Below are 15,083 nucleotides of genomic sequence, written 5' to 3'. Positions count from 1 at the left end.
ACATAGAACTCATATATACATACACAACACACACACAACACTCATATAAATACATATAGGTGGATAAAGGCTTTCCCCTGACACTAAGTCTAGTCTTGGAGGTTTGTGTTCAACTCCATTTCTATGACGAAGAGCCGGCGTTGTCCATAGACACCTCCAAGGTCATGTGGCCGGCATCACCTTCCCACCGGAGTGGTACCTATTGATCTACTCATATTTGCAGGTTTTCAAACTGCTAGGTTGGAAGAAGCTAGGGCTAACAGCGGGAGCTCACTCCGCTCCCCGGATTTGAATCTCTGACCTTTCGGTCAGCAAGTTCAACAGCAGTTTAACCGGCTGAGCTATGGCAGTTAAAGTGGTGTCAAACTGCATTAATTCGACAGTGTAGATCCACTCTAAAACACTAAAATACTTAGGAAGCTCTTGGCCACATTGACCTAAACAAAGAGGACACAAGGGGCCATTTCAAAGACATTGGTCAGTAGCCTTTAATAAGTTAAGGCTGGGCTGTGATGAATGGAGTCCTAGAAATGGAGGATTTTTAAAACACAAGCAGGGAAGTCATAAATTAAAAACAGCAAATGGCTCAGAAATACCTTGGTTTTTTTGATAAAAATAGCACCGGCAAGGTCAGAGTACCATTTCCCAAAAAAGAGTCACGATCACATTTATAGTCTATGCTTGACGACATTTCCAGTTTCGCTCCTCTGGTTGTGAATCCCAAAACCAATCTGCCGTTCAACCATGGCAATGCAATATATCCACGGTGCAGGCTACAGACTCTAACAGGTTTAATGTGTGGTCGAAGGCTTTCACGGCCAGGATCACTAGCTTGCTGTGAGTTTTCCGGGCTGTCTGGCCATGTTCCAGAAGCATTCTCTCCTGACGTTTCGCCCACATCTATGGCAGGTAGCCTCAGAGGTTGTGAGGTTGGACTACAACCTCGACTACTTCGACCTCATTGGTTGTGACTTCCTTAATGGTGATATGCAATTGGCTATATCCCCATTGCCAGGTGCAAATTGATCCCATCATCCACTGAGACCTGTCACATTCCTCAGCAGATGATGGGAGCATTTTGCACCCGGCTACTGGGACATTTCCAAATTTATGTAATGCTTAGACCATAGGTCTTTCACATACAAGACAAACAAACAAATACACAAAAGCCAGGCCATCAAATACAATACAAAACATGCCATTAAAACCCTATATAAATCATTAAAACATTAAAATGCTGCAAATATCTATGTCAGGATGTGCCCTTCAAATACTACATATTTCATGGATTAGTACCAACATAGGCTACTGGGACATAGCCAGGAATCTCTGGTGCCCACCATAGAATGGCTATAGCTGCAGAATAGTGAATCTGGGGAGGGCTTTAAAGTTATTATTATTATTATTATTATTATTATTATTATTATTATTATATCATTATTATTATATCATTATTATTATTATTATTGACACAACAACATAGTCTGACACAGCAAACAAGATAGATATGCTGGATTTCGTATCACAAAATCACAAGTCGAACACTTCCCAAGTGTCTAGGACTGTGTGATGTATTTTCATTATTTATTATTATTATTATTATTATTATTATTATTATTATTGACTCAACAACATAGTCTGACACAGCAAACAAGATAGATATGCTGGATTTCGTATCACAAAATCACAAGTCAAACACTTCCCAAGTGTCTAGGACTGTGTGATGTATTATTATTATTATTATTATTATTATTATTATTATTGACGCAACAACATAGACTGGCACAGCAAACATGATAGATATGCTGGATTTCATATCACAAAATCACAAGTCGAACACTTCCCAAGTGTTTAGGACTGTGTGATATTATTATTATTATTATTATTATTATTATTATTGACACAACGACATAGTCTGACACAGCAAACAAGATAGATATGCTGGATTTCATATCACAAAATCACAAGTCGAACACTTCCCAAGTGTCTAGGACTGTGTGATGTATTATTATTATTATTATTATTATTATTATTATTATTATTATTATCATCATCATTATTATTATTGTATGACACAGCAAACAAGATAGATATGCTGGATTTCGTATCACAAAATCACAAGTCAAACACTTCCCAAGTGTCTAGGACTGTGTGATGTATTATTATTATTATTATTGACGCAACAACATAGACTGGCACAGCAAACATGATAGATATGCTGGATTTCATATCACAAAATCACAAGTCAAACACTTCCCAAGTGTCTAGGACTGTGTGATGTATTATTATTATTATTATTCTTATTATTGACGCAACAACATAGACTGGCACAGCAAACATGATAGATATGCTGGATTTCATATCACAAAATCACAAGTCGAACACTTCCCAAGTGTCTAGGACTGTGTGATGTATTATTATTATTATTATTATTATTATTATCATCATCATCATTATTATTATTGTATGACATAGCAAACAAGATAGATATGCTGGATTTCGTATCACAAAATCACAAGTCAAACACTTCCCAAGTGTCTAGGACTGTGTGATGTATTATTATTATTATTATATTATTATTATTATTATTGTATGACACAGCAAACAAGATAGATATGCTGGATTTCATATGACAAAATCACAAGTCGAACACTTCCCAAGTGTCTAGGACTGTGTGATGTATTTTCGGATGATGCACGCAGATCCCAGTTGGGTGGCCTTTTGCAGTTGACAGATCGTAATTTTGTCAATGTCTATTGTTTCCAAATGCCGGCTGAGATCTTTTGGCACGGCACCCAGTTTCAGCTTATAATACTTATTATAATACTTATTATAATACTTACATTATTATTATTATTTTATTACGACACAGCAAACAAGATAGATATGCTGGATTTCGTTTCACAAAATTACAAGTCGAACACTTCCCAAGTGTCTAGGACTGTGTGATGTATTTTCGGATTATTATTATTATTAATATTATTATTATATCCTGCCTCCATCTCCCCGAAGGGACTTGGGACGGCTCACATGGGGTCAAGCCCAACAACACAAGTTATACCTTTCTTGAAAACAACAACAACAGAGAGATACGCAGATGTAAAATAGATCACAAATAATTGTGGCCACTCTTTCCTCATAGCAACATTTCCTTAAGTGGGTCTCCTCCGAACGAACAGTACTACAACTCCCATAATCCCTTGCAATGCTCAGAGTGGCATTTCCATCCATCTGGGTAAGGCTTCCGCGAGGAATCTGGGGAGAGAATAACGATTCTGGAGAAAATTGGGGGAAAAATTGGGAACAGAGTGAGAGTTTTGTGCTAAAATCGGAGACAGAGCGAGGGTTCCGCGGGAGAACAAAGTCTGACCAAAAAAGTTTGGGAACCTGTCACAGATGTGGGCGAAACGTCAGGAGAGAATACTTCTGGAACATGGCCATACAGCCCTGAAGACACACAACAACCGCAAGTTTGGGAACCACTGATTTATAGCATTCATGTACAGTCCAGGAACGACCAAGGTAAGTAAACAAACTTCAATTGTCCTAGGAAAACCAAAATTAACAGATACATATGCATAGGATATTTTGCACAACAAAGAAGGGAGAAAAAAAACACCTCTGCATACCAACTCAACAGCTGGCGGTGGAAAGTCCAGCCGCCCTCTCTCTTTCCCGGATATTTCCCATGTCCGATGTGCCAGGAAAACAGATTATGCAAGTCAAGGGGGAGGGAGGACAATTAATATCCCAGCCTTGCGGGGATTCTGTCTGTCGGTCTCAATTAAAGGGCTTAGCAGACGAGTCCCAGGCGGAGGGAGTCAGGAGAGGACAGGCTGAAGAAAAGCCGGGCCCGTTCTCCCAAGGCTTGAAAGGACAGGGCAACGGAAACCAACACGGGATCTGTCGCTGGAAATAGCACAAGGGTAGCAGACTGTTTGCTAAAAGTTCCCACCTCGGATGACGTATAGACGGGAGCCCAACGGTGCCTGGGATGGGAGGAGTGATTCTTCTCACCATTGTAGACCTGTGGCTGTCGGTCTCCCACATTTGCTGGTGGTAAAAAATGATTTTTAAATACCCATTTTTAAAAATTTGAGAACGTCTTTCTAAGAATCTCTAGATGACTGGTTTCCAATCTTTTTTTTTGATAAGGGACCACTTGGACCAGGGACCACTTTGACCAGAGACCAGTTTGACCAGAGATTGATTTGACCAGAGACTGGTTTGACCAGAGACCACTTTGACCAGGAACCACTTTGATCAGGGATTACTTGAACCAGGAACCACATGGACCAGGGATTACTTGGACCAGGAACCACATGGACCAGGGACCACTTTAACCAGAGACCGGCTTGACCAGAGACCACTTGGACCAGGAATTATTTGGACCAGGAACCACATGGACCAGGACCACTTAAACCAGAGACCAGTTTGACCAGGGATCACTTTGACCAGGGATTACTTGAACCAGGAACCACATGGACCAGGGACCACTTTAACCAGAGAACGGCTTGACCAAAGACCACTTGGACCAGGGATTATTTGGACCAGGAACCACATGGACCAGGGACCACTTTAACCAGAGATGGCTTGACCAGAGACCACTTGGACCAGGAATTATTTGGACCAGGAACCACTTTAACCAGAGACCGGCTTGACCAAAGACCACTTGGACCAGGGATTATTTGGACCAGGAACCACATGGACAAGGGACCACTTTAACCAGAGACGGCTTGACCAGAGACCACTTGGACCAGGAATTATTTGGACCAGGAACCACTTTAACCAGAGACCTGCTTGACGAAAGACCACTTGGACCAGGGATTATTTGGACCAGGAACCACATGGACCAGGGACCACTTTAACCAGAGACGGCTTGACCAGAGACCACTTGGACCAGGAATTATTTGGACCAGGAACTACTTTAACCAGAGACCGGCTTGACCAAAGACCACTTGGACCAGGGATTATTTGGACCAGGAACTATATGGACCAGGGACCACTTTGACCAGAGACCGGCTTGACCAAAGACCACTTGGACCAGGGATTACTTGGACCAGGAACCACATGGACCAGGGATACACTTTAACCAGAGAGCGGCTTGACCAGAGACCACTTGGACCAGGAACTATATGGCCCAGGGACCACTTTTACCAGAGACCGGCTTGATCAGAAACCACTCTGACCAGGGACTACTTTGACCATGGACCACTTTGACTAGGGACAACTCTCCAACATTATTGACCAGGGACCACTTTGACCAGGGACCACTCTCCAACATCAGTACCAAAAGGGTTACAAATCAATTTTCGGTCAACTTTAGATTCGGTTTGGTTATTTGGGGTGCTGATTCAGAAAATTGCCTTGGATCGACCACACCAGTTCTAGTTCCTGATACAGAAAATATACCACCCGGTAGTCCCCATCTTCTCACCCACAGAAAACTATATTTAATATATTTAATGTGGTCGATCCAATGCAATTTTCTGAATCAGCACCCCAAATAACCCCAGGAACAGGCCTAAAAACGAAGACAACAGGTGACACATGGAAGAGGAGGAGGAAGGAGGATAAGCAGCAGTCAGGAGGCTTGTTGGAGGAGGAGAAGCAGCAGTCAGAAGGCTTGTTGTCATGTTAGTCTCTCTCTCGCCTCCTGACATCCCCGTTGCCTCGGCACTATAAGAGGGTTTCATGAGACTAGTTACTCTTGTTGCAACAGTGTAGTAAAGGTGAGGCTGTGGTCCACCTTTCACTGCCAATGAGCGACCCCTCAAAACAGAAGTCTGAAAGAGGAATATCTGGCTCATTCGCAGACCCCCGAGCTTGCAATTTTAACAACTGGGAAAGGCACCAAAATGTGCAGGTTTAGAAGAGTGCGAGAAAGATCCGAAGCAAAGACTTTCCACTTAAAATGAGAGAGAGAGAGAACTAAAATCCCTACAAAATTCCCAGGTGTCCGTCTGGCACCATCTGCCTGTCTGGCATACTGTCCTTTCCACCTTGCGGCTGCTTCAGAGAAGGGCGTCTTAAATATTTCTAATTTTGGGCTTCTTTTCGGCCGAGAAATTTCCATTCGACCCCATGTACACAAGTAGATAAAATATAGAAAGACAAAGTCAACATTTACTGAGTTGCTGTGAGTTTTCCGGGTTGTCTGGCTATGTTCCAGAAGCATTCTCTCCTGACGTTTCGCCTGCATTTATGGCAGGCATCCTCAGAGATTGTGAGGTCTAGGCAAAAATTATTTATTTATTTATTTATTAGTGACATTTAATACATTTATATCCCGCCCTTCTCACCCCGAAGGGGACTCGGGGCAGCTCACAAGTCATATGTACATACAATATATTATATTATTCGGGTTTATATATATCTGTGAAAAGTCCAGGCTGAGAAAAAGTGTTCACAAGTCATATGTACATACAATATATTATATTATTCGGGTTTATATATATCTGTGAAAAGTCCAGGCTGAGAGAAAGTGCTCACAAGTCATATGTACATACAATATATTATATTATTCGGGTTTATATATATCTGTGAAAAGTCCAGGCTGAGAGAAAGTGCTCACAAGTCATATGTACATACAATATATTATATTATTCGGGTTTATATATATCTGTGAAAAGTCCAGGCTGAGAGAAAGTGCTCACAAGTCATATGTACATACAATATATTATATTTTTCGGGTTTATATATATCTGTGAAAAGTCCAGGCTGAGAGAAAGTGCTCACAAGTCATATGTACATACAATATATTATATTATTCATATATATATATATATATATATATATATATATATATATATATATATATATATGGGTTTATATATATCTGTGAAAAGTCCAGGTTGAGAGAAAGTGCTCACAAGTCATATGTACATACAATATATTATATTATTCGGGTTTATATATATCTGTGAAAAGTCCAGGCTGAGAGAAAGTGCTCACAAGTCATATGTACATACAATATATTATATTATTCCGGTTTATATATATCTGTGAAAAGTCCAGGCTGAGAGAAAGTGCTCACAAGTCATATGTCCATACATTATATTATATTATTCGTATAGCAGAATATATATATACAGTAGAGTCTCACTTATCCAACATAAACAGGCCAGCAGAAGCTTGGATAAGCGAATATCTTGGATAATAAGGAGGGATTAAGGAAAAGCCTACTACACATTTGGCAGAAAAAGTAGTTCAATACGCAATAATGTTATGTTGTAATTACTGTATTTACGAATTTAGCACCAAAATATCACGATATATTGAAAACATTGACTACAAAAATGGCTTAGATAATCCAGAAACTTGGATAAGCGAGGCTTGGATAAGTGAGACTCTACTGTGTGTGTGTGTGTGTGTGTACACACATACATATATATATACACATACACACACACATACACATATACATACACACATATATGGGTTTATATATATCTGTGGAAAGTCCAGGTTGAGAGAAAGTATGCTTGTCTGTTTAGGGCAAGTGTGAATGTTGCAATTGATCACCTTGATTAGCATTTTATGGCCTTGCAACTTCAAAGCCTGAGGGAATCCTTTGTTGGGAGGTATTAGCTGGAGCCCCGGTGGGGAAGTGTGTTAAAGCGCTGAGCTGCTGAACTTGCAGACCGAAAGGTCCCAGGTTCAAATCCCGGGAGTGGAATGAGCGCCCGCTGTTAGCCCCAGCTCCTGCCAACCTAGCAGTTAGAAAACATGCAAATGTGAGTAGATCAATAGGTACCGCTCCGGCAGGAAGGTAATGGCGCTCCATGCAGTCATGCTGGCCACATGACCTGGAGATGTCTATGGACAACGCCAGCTCTTTGGCTTAGAAATGGAGATGAGCACCAACCCCCAGAGTTGGACACGACTGGACATAACGTCAGGGGAAACTACCTTTATATTAGCTGGCCCTGATTGTTTCCTGCCTGGAATTCCCCTGTTATCTGAGTGTTGCTCTTTATTGTCCTGATTTTAGAGTTTTATTTTTCTCTCCCTTCCTTTTCTCTTTTTTCTTTCTTCCCACCCCTTTTTCAAGCATTTCTTTGCCATCTTCACAGTCTAAAAAATATCAAAGCCAATATTCCTTTGCAGCCAAATTCCGAAACCTCTGCCCCATTCCCTTGCTTCCTTCCAAACAAGATCCAGAGCTGCCGTGATACGCACTGCCACTAATGTCCTCCAAAAAAACAGAAAGATCAATGATGTTTTAAATTGAGTATCAGAGCCACCGGAAAGCAGCCAAGTCCGTGACCAAGCTGTATCAACTTCAGGATATGCCAAAATCGTATTAATAAAGGAACAGAACAAACAGAAAATGGTCTTTCTCGCCTATTTTAAAGACAGAGCCATGCTTTAAGTTATGGACATAGGTACATCCTAATTACAATAGTCAAAAAAGACATTCTTATAATTTTTTGTATGTGTGTCAGGAGTGACTTGAGAAACTGCAAGTCGCTTCTGGTGTGAGAGAATTGGCCGTCTGCAAGGACGTTGCCCAGGGGACATTGCCCAGATGTTTTGATGTTTTTGCCATCCTTGTGGGAGGCTTCTTGCATGTCCCTGCATGGAGCTGGAGCTGATAGCAGGAGCTCACCCATGCTCTCCCCAGGGTTGGATTCGAACTGGCAACCTTCAGGTCAGCAACCCAACCTTCAAGTCATCAAGGGTTTAACTCACTGCACCACCAGGGTCTCCTTACTCTTATAATAATAGTCATCATCATCATCATCGCAATAATAATAATACAGTAGAGTCTCACTTATCCAAGCTAAACAGGCCAGCAGAAGCTTGGATAAGCGAATATCTTGGATAATAAGGAGGGATTAAGGAAAAGCCTACTAAACATCAAATGAGGTTATGATTTTACAAATTAAGCACCAAAACTTCATGTTATACAACAAATATGACAGAAAAAGTAGTTCAATATGCAGTAATGTTATGTTGTAATTACTGTATTTACGAATTTAGCATCAAAATATCACGATATATTGAAAACATTGACTACAAAAATGGCTTGGATTATCCAGAGGCTTGGATAAGTGAGACTCTACTGTAATAATAATAATAATAGGGTTGCTGTGAGTTTGAACTTCAAAGACTCTGGCAGAAACCAGTGCAGGTGGTCCCGGTGGTGATCGGCGCATTGGGTGCCGTGCCAAAAGATCTCAGCCGGCATTTGGAAACAATAGACATTGACAAAATCACGATCTGCCAACTGCAAAAGGCCACCTGACTGGGATCTGCACGCATCATCTGAAAATACATCACACAGTCCTTGACACTTGGGAAGTGTTTGACTTGTGATTTTGTGATACGAAATCCAGCATGTCTATCTTGTTTGCTGTGTCATATAATAATAATAATAATAATAATAATAATAATAATAATAATAATAATAATAATGCATCACACAGTCCTAGACACTTGGGAAGTGTTTGACTTGGGATTTTGTGATACGAAATCCAGCATGTCTATCTTGTTTGCTGTGTCATAATAAAATAATAGGGTTCCTGTGAGTTTTCCCGGCTGTATGGCCATGCTCCACAAGCATTCTCTCCTGACGTTTCGCCCACATCTATGAGGTTGTGAGGTCTGTTGGAAACTAGGCAAGTGGAGTTAATATATCTGTGGAATAATGGGAGAAAGAACTCTTTTCTGTTGAAAGCAAGTGTGAATGTTGCCGTTGGCCACCTTGATTAGCACTGAATAGCCTTGCAGCTTCAAAGCCTGGCTGCTTCCTTCCGGGTGAGAATGTGAATTATTTATTATTTATTGGCGACATTTATATCCCGCCCTTCTCACCCCGAAGGGGACTCAGGGTGGTTTACAAGTGTATTATATTATACGACTATATTGCAATATTATTAGTAATATTGCATGTAATATAAATATACAATTATAATAGTGAGTTATAATTATTATTACATTGTATTACATCATAATATTATTATTAATATTACAATGTTGCCATTGGCCACCTTGATTAACACTGAATAGCATTGTAGCTTCAAAGCCTGGCTGCTTCCTTCTGGGTTTGAATGTGAATGTTGCCATTGGCCACCTTGATTAGCTTTGAATAGCATTGCAGCTTCAAATCCTGGCTGCTTCCTTCCGGGTGTGAATGTGAATGTTGCCATTGGCCACCTTGATTAGCATTGTAAAGCCTTACAGTTTCAAAGCCTGGCTGCTTCCTTCCAGGTCTGAATGTGAATGTTACCATTGGCCACCCTGATTAGCATTGTAAAGCCTTACAGTTTCAAAGCCTGGCTGCTTCCTTCCAAGTTTGAATGTGAATGTTGCCATAGGCCACCTTGATTAGCATTGTAAAGCCTTACAGTTTCAAAGCCTGGCTGCTTCCAGGTTTGAATGTGAATGTTGCCATTGGCCACCTTGATTAGCATTATAAAGCCTTGCAGCTTCAAAGCCTGGCTGCTTCCTTCCGGGTGTGAATGTGAATGTTGCCACTGGCTACCTTGATTAGCATTGAATAGCTTTGCAGCTTCAAAGCCTGGCTGCTTCCTTCCGGGTGTGAATGTGAATGTTGCCATTGGCCACCTTGATTAGCACTAAATAGCATTGCAGCTTCAAAGCCTGGCTGCTTCCTTCTGGGTGTGAATGTGAATGTTGCCATTGGCCACCTTGATTAGCATTGAAAAGCCTTACAGTTTCAAAGCCTGGCTGCTTCCTTCCGGGTGTGAATGTGAATGTTGCCATTGGCCACCTTGATTAGCACTAAATAGCCTTGCAGCTTCAAAGCCTGTCTGTTTCCTGCCTGGGGGAATCCTTTGTTGGGAGGTGTTAGCTAGCCCTGATTGTATCATGTCTGGAGTATTACTCATAGGGAAGCTGATGAAGAAACACAACCTTTTGTAATACAATATAATACTAATAATACAATATAATAATATTAATTATATATTATATATGAAATGTAATATTTATATATTTGTGGAAAGTCCAGGGTGGGACTCATAACCTCTGAGGATGTCTGCTATAGATGTGGACGAAACGTGAAGACGGAATGCTTCTGGAACATAGCCATACAGTCCAGAAAACTCACAGCAACCTAGTGATTCTGTCCATGAAAGCCTTTGACAACACATTGAACATCTCTGCGCTCTTTGCAAAACCATTTTGCAGAAGTGAATCGATAAACTTGGGAAAATAGGAAACAAAATCGAGATCTATATTGCAGAAAAGGTAGGAGAAAGGCAAGGAATAGACCTTCATGAAGCATCCGGATAATAATTTATGACATAAGGAGGACAAAGGAGGTTCTAGGATCGTTCCTGAGTCTGTGCATTGAGGGAACAGGTGTCCAGTTACAGCTGTTCTTTAAAGGGATTTATTAACTCCTTGTAAATAACAATCAGAGCTTGAGAAAATGCCTCAACTCCCAGAATCTCAAGCCAGGATGCCGTGACATACAGGCAGTCCCCAAGTTACAAACATCTGACTTACATAGTTACAAACAGGGGTGAGACAACAGGAAATAAGGGGAAGTCAAACTTGTTTTCTGATGCCCTGGAGACTAAACATATCAAATTGGCCAAAATTCAACGCCGAACATACATATTAAAGCAATAGATAACATAACTAAATCAATAACATATAAATATGAATTAAAACCATTTAAAACTATACCATGAACATAAAACGTATTAAACATTGCGCCAGTTCTGTGGATTGAATATTTTATTTGTATTCTGTATATGAATACTTTATTTGTATTCTGCCCAACCTCCCTAAGGGAGATAACATGGTGATGATAATAATAATCATAATGATAATATAATGATAATAACAACAATAGTATGATGATGAGGCTAAGAATATGATAGGAATAACAATAAGAATAATATGGTGATGGTGATAATAGTAATGATAATACAATAACAATAATATGATGATAATGCTAAGAATATGATAAGAATAAGAATAATATGGTGATGATACTAATCATAATGATAATATAGTGACAAACAATAATAATATGGTGATGATAATAATCATAATGATAATATGAATATAACAATATGATAATAATCATAATAAGAGAACAATAATAATATGATGATGATGATTATAATAATATAATGATAACTATAATAATATGATGATGATAAGAATATGATAAGAATAACAATAAGAATAATATGGGGATAATAATAATAATAATAATAATAATAATAATAATGGACATTGACAAAATTACGATCTGCCAACTGCAAAAGGCCACCCGACTGGGATCTGCATGCATCATCCGAAAATACATCACACAGTCCTAGACACTTGGGAAGTGTTCGACTTGTGATTTTGTGAAACGAAATCCAGCATATCTATCTTGTTTGCTGTGTCATAATAAAATAATAATAATAATAATAATAATAATAATAATAATAATAATAATAATTTCATTTGTATTCCACCCTATCTCCCCAAGGGAGATAATATGGTGGTGGTGGTGATGATGATGATGATGATAACATGATAATGATAATGATAATAATAATAATAATAATAATAATAATATGATGATGATGATGATGATATGATACCAATGATAACATGGTGATGATAATAATAGTGATAACAATAACAATAATAATATGATGATAAGAATATGACATTAAGAATAATACGGTGATGATAATAATAATCATAATGACGATATAATGACAACAATAATAATATGGTAATTATTATAACAGTGATAACAATAATAATATGAGGATGAGGATGATAATAATAATATGATGATGATAGGAATATAACAATAAGAATAATATGGTGATGATGATGATAACCATGATAATATAATCACAATAATAATATGACAATGATAATAGGAGTATGATAACAATAAGAATAATATGGTGATGATAATAATAATCATACTGATGATAACAATAATAATATGGTGATGATAAGAATGATGATGATAATATACTGATAACAATAATAATAATATGATGATGTTAAGAATTAGGATGATAATATACTGATAACAATAATAATAATAATAATAATAATAATAATAATATGATAATGTATTGATCATAATATATAATGAGGACAATAATAATATGGTGATGATAATTATCATAATGATAATATAATGACAATAATAATATGGTGGTGATAATAATGATGATGATAATATACTGATAACAATAATAATAATTTATATAATAATAATATGAGGATGAGGATTATAATAATCATCATAATGATAATATGATAATAACAATAATAACATGGTGATGATAATAAGCATAATGATAGTATAATGAGGACAATAATAATATGGTGATGATAAAATGATGATGATACTATACTGATAATAATAATAATAATAATAATGTGATGATGATGATAGTATAATGAGGACAATAATAATATGGTGATAAGAATGACGATGATAATATACTGATAACAATAATAATATATATATTATAATAATAAGAGGATGAGGATGATAAATCGCCTAGAGCATTGTGGACGGAGGGCGATTAATAAGTAATTAAATGATGATGATGATAATATGATAGTAACAATAATAATATGGTGATGATAAGAATGATGATGATAATACACTGATAACAATAATATATATAATAATAATATGAGGATGAGGATGAGAATAATCATCATAATGATAATATGATAATAACAATAATAATATGGTGATGATAATAAGCATAATGATAATATAATGAGGACAATAATAATATGGTGATGATAAGAATGATGATGATAATACACTGATAACAATAATATATATAATAATAATATGAGGATGATAATAATCATCATAATGATAATATGATAATAACAATAATAATATGGTGATGATAATAAGCATAATGATAATATAATGAGGACAATAATAATATGGTGATGATAAGAATGATGATGATGATACTATACTGATAATAATAATAATAATGTGATGATGATGATGATAGTATAATGAGGACAATAATAATATGGTGATGTTAAGAATGAGGATGATAATATACTGATAACAATAATAATAATAATATGATAATAATATATAATGATAATAATAATATGACAATGTACTGATCTTAATATAATATGAAGATGATAATGATGATGATGATATAGCTTTAACAGAATTCCCCTCAGAGAGTCTGGGAGAATGCCAAAGGCCTTCCTGAAACCAAACCTCATCTCAACCAATACAAAGCCTCCACAGACCCCAAACCAGGCCAAAGAGGGGCTCGTGTGGGCCCCACCAAGGCCACCCCCTTGTAAACAAACGCCCGAATGGGAAACTTACGGGAAAGTTTGTCTGGCTGCTCCTCTCCTCAGAGGCGACGCACTCCTCTCTCTCTCTCTCTCTGCCTCAGCCAGCCTCGTCCTCCTCTGAGGGGCTTCTCCGCGCTAAGCCTGCAGGGCGCGCGGGATGCTGGGAGGCGTAGTTCCTCCGACGCGCCTCGGCCCCCGCAGGCCCGCCACGCCGTCCCGAGGCGGGGACTACACTTCCCGGCAGGCACCGCGCCCGGCTCCTCCCGGCCCAGGGGCGGTTTTAGTTCTTCGCCTCCCTTTCCGCCCGTGGGACGGCGACACCTCCTGGAAGCAAACGGGATTGCAGGCCAAAAGAAATATATATCAAAAACATGTATTTCCCAAGGCTTTCATTTAGTCATTTATTTATTATTAATTAATTTGCAACATTTATATCCCGCCCTTCTCATCCCGAAGGGGACTCAGGGCGCCTTACAAGTTATTATTTTTATATTGTATTATAATATTATCAATATTATATGTATATACAATATATTATATTATTAGCATAGCACAATATAAGCATTATATATTACTATACAATTATAATAGTGTATTATTATTATATTATATTATGTTATAATATTATTATCAATATTATATGTATATACAATATATTATATTATTAGCACAGCACAATATAAGCATATATTACTATACAATTATAATAGTGTATTATTTTTATATTGTATTATAATATTATCAATATTATATGTATATACGATATATTATATTATCAGCATAGCACAATA

The 15,083-nt window shown here is 37.9% G+C and overlaps 1 protein-coding gene across 2 annotated transcripts in view; it reads right to left on the bottom strand.

Annotated features, from left to right (window-relative positions):
- The window catches only part of mib2 (MIB E3 ubiquitin protein ligase 2), a 94,903-nt gene that overhangs the window by 53,030 nt on the left and 26,790 nt on the right, over positions 1-15,083 (bottom strand). Inside the window, exon 2 of one of the 2 annotated variants that reach the window (XM_062965781.1) lies at positions 14,324-14,616. The gene's annotated coding sequence lies outside the window, so the exon portion shown is untranslated. Of the gene's footprint in view, positions 1-3,629; positions 3,649-14,323; positions 14,617-15,083 lie in introns of those variants that run through there. The other variant, XM_062965782.1, reaches the window with a different exon arrangement.

This window comes from Anolis carolinensis, unplaced genomic scaffold (assembly GCF_035594765.1).
Source record: "Anolis carolinensis isolate JA03-04 unplaced genomic scaffold, rAnoCar3.1.pri scaffold_15, whole genome shotgun sequence".
Taxonomy (NCBI): Eukaryota; Metazoa; Chordata; class Lepidosauria; order Squamata; family Dactyloidae; genus Anolis; species Anolis carolinensis.
This window is presented reverse-complemented; position numbering and strand designations above follow the sequence as displayed.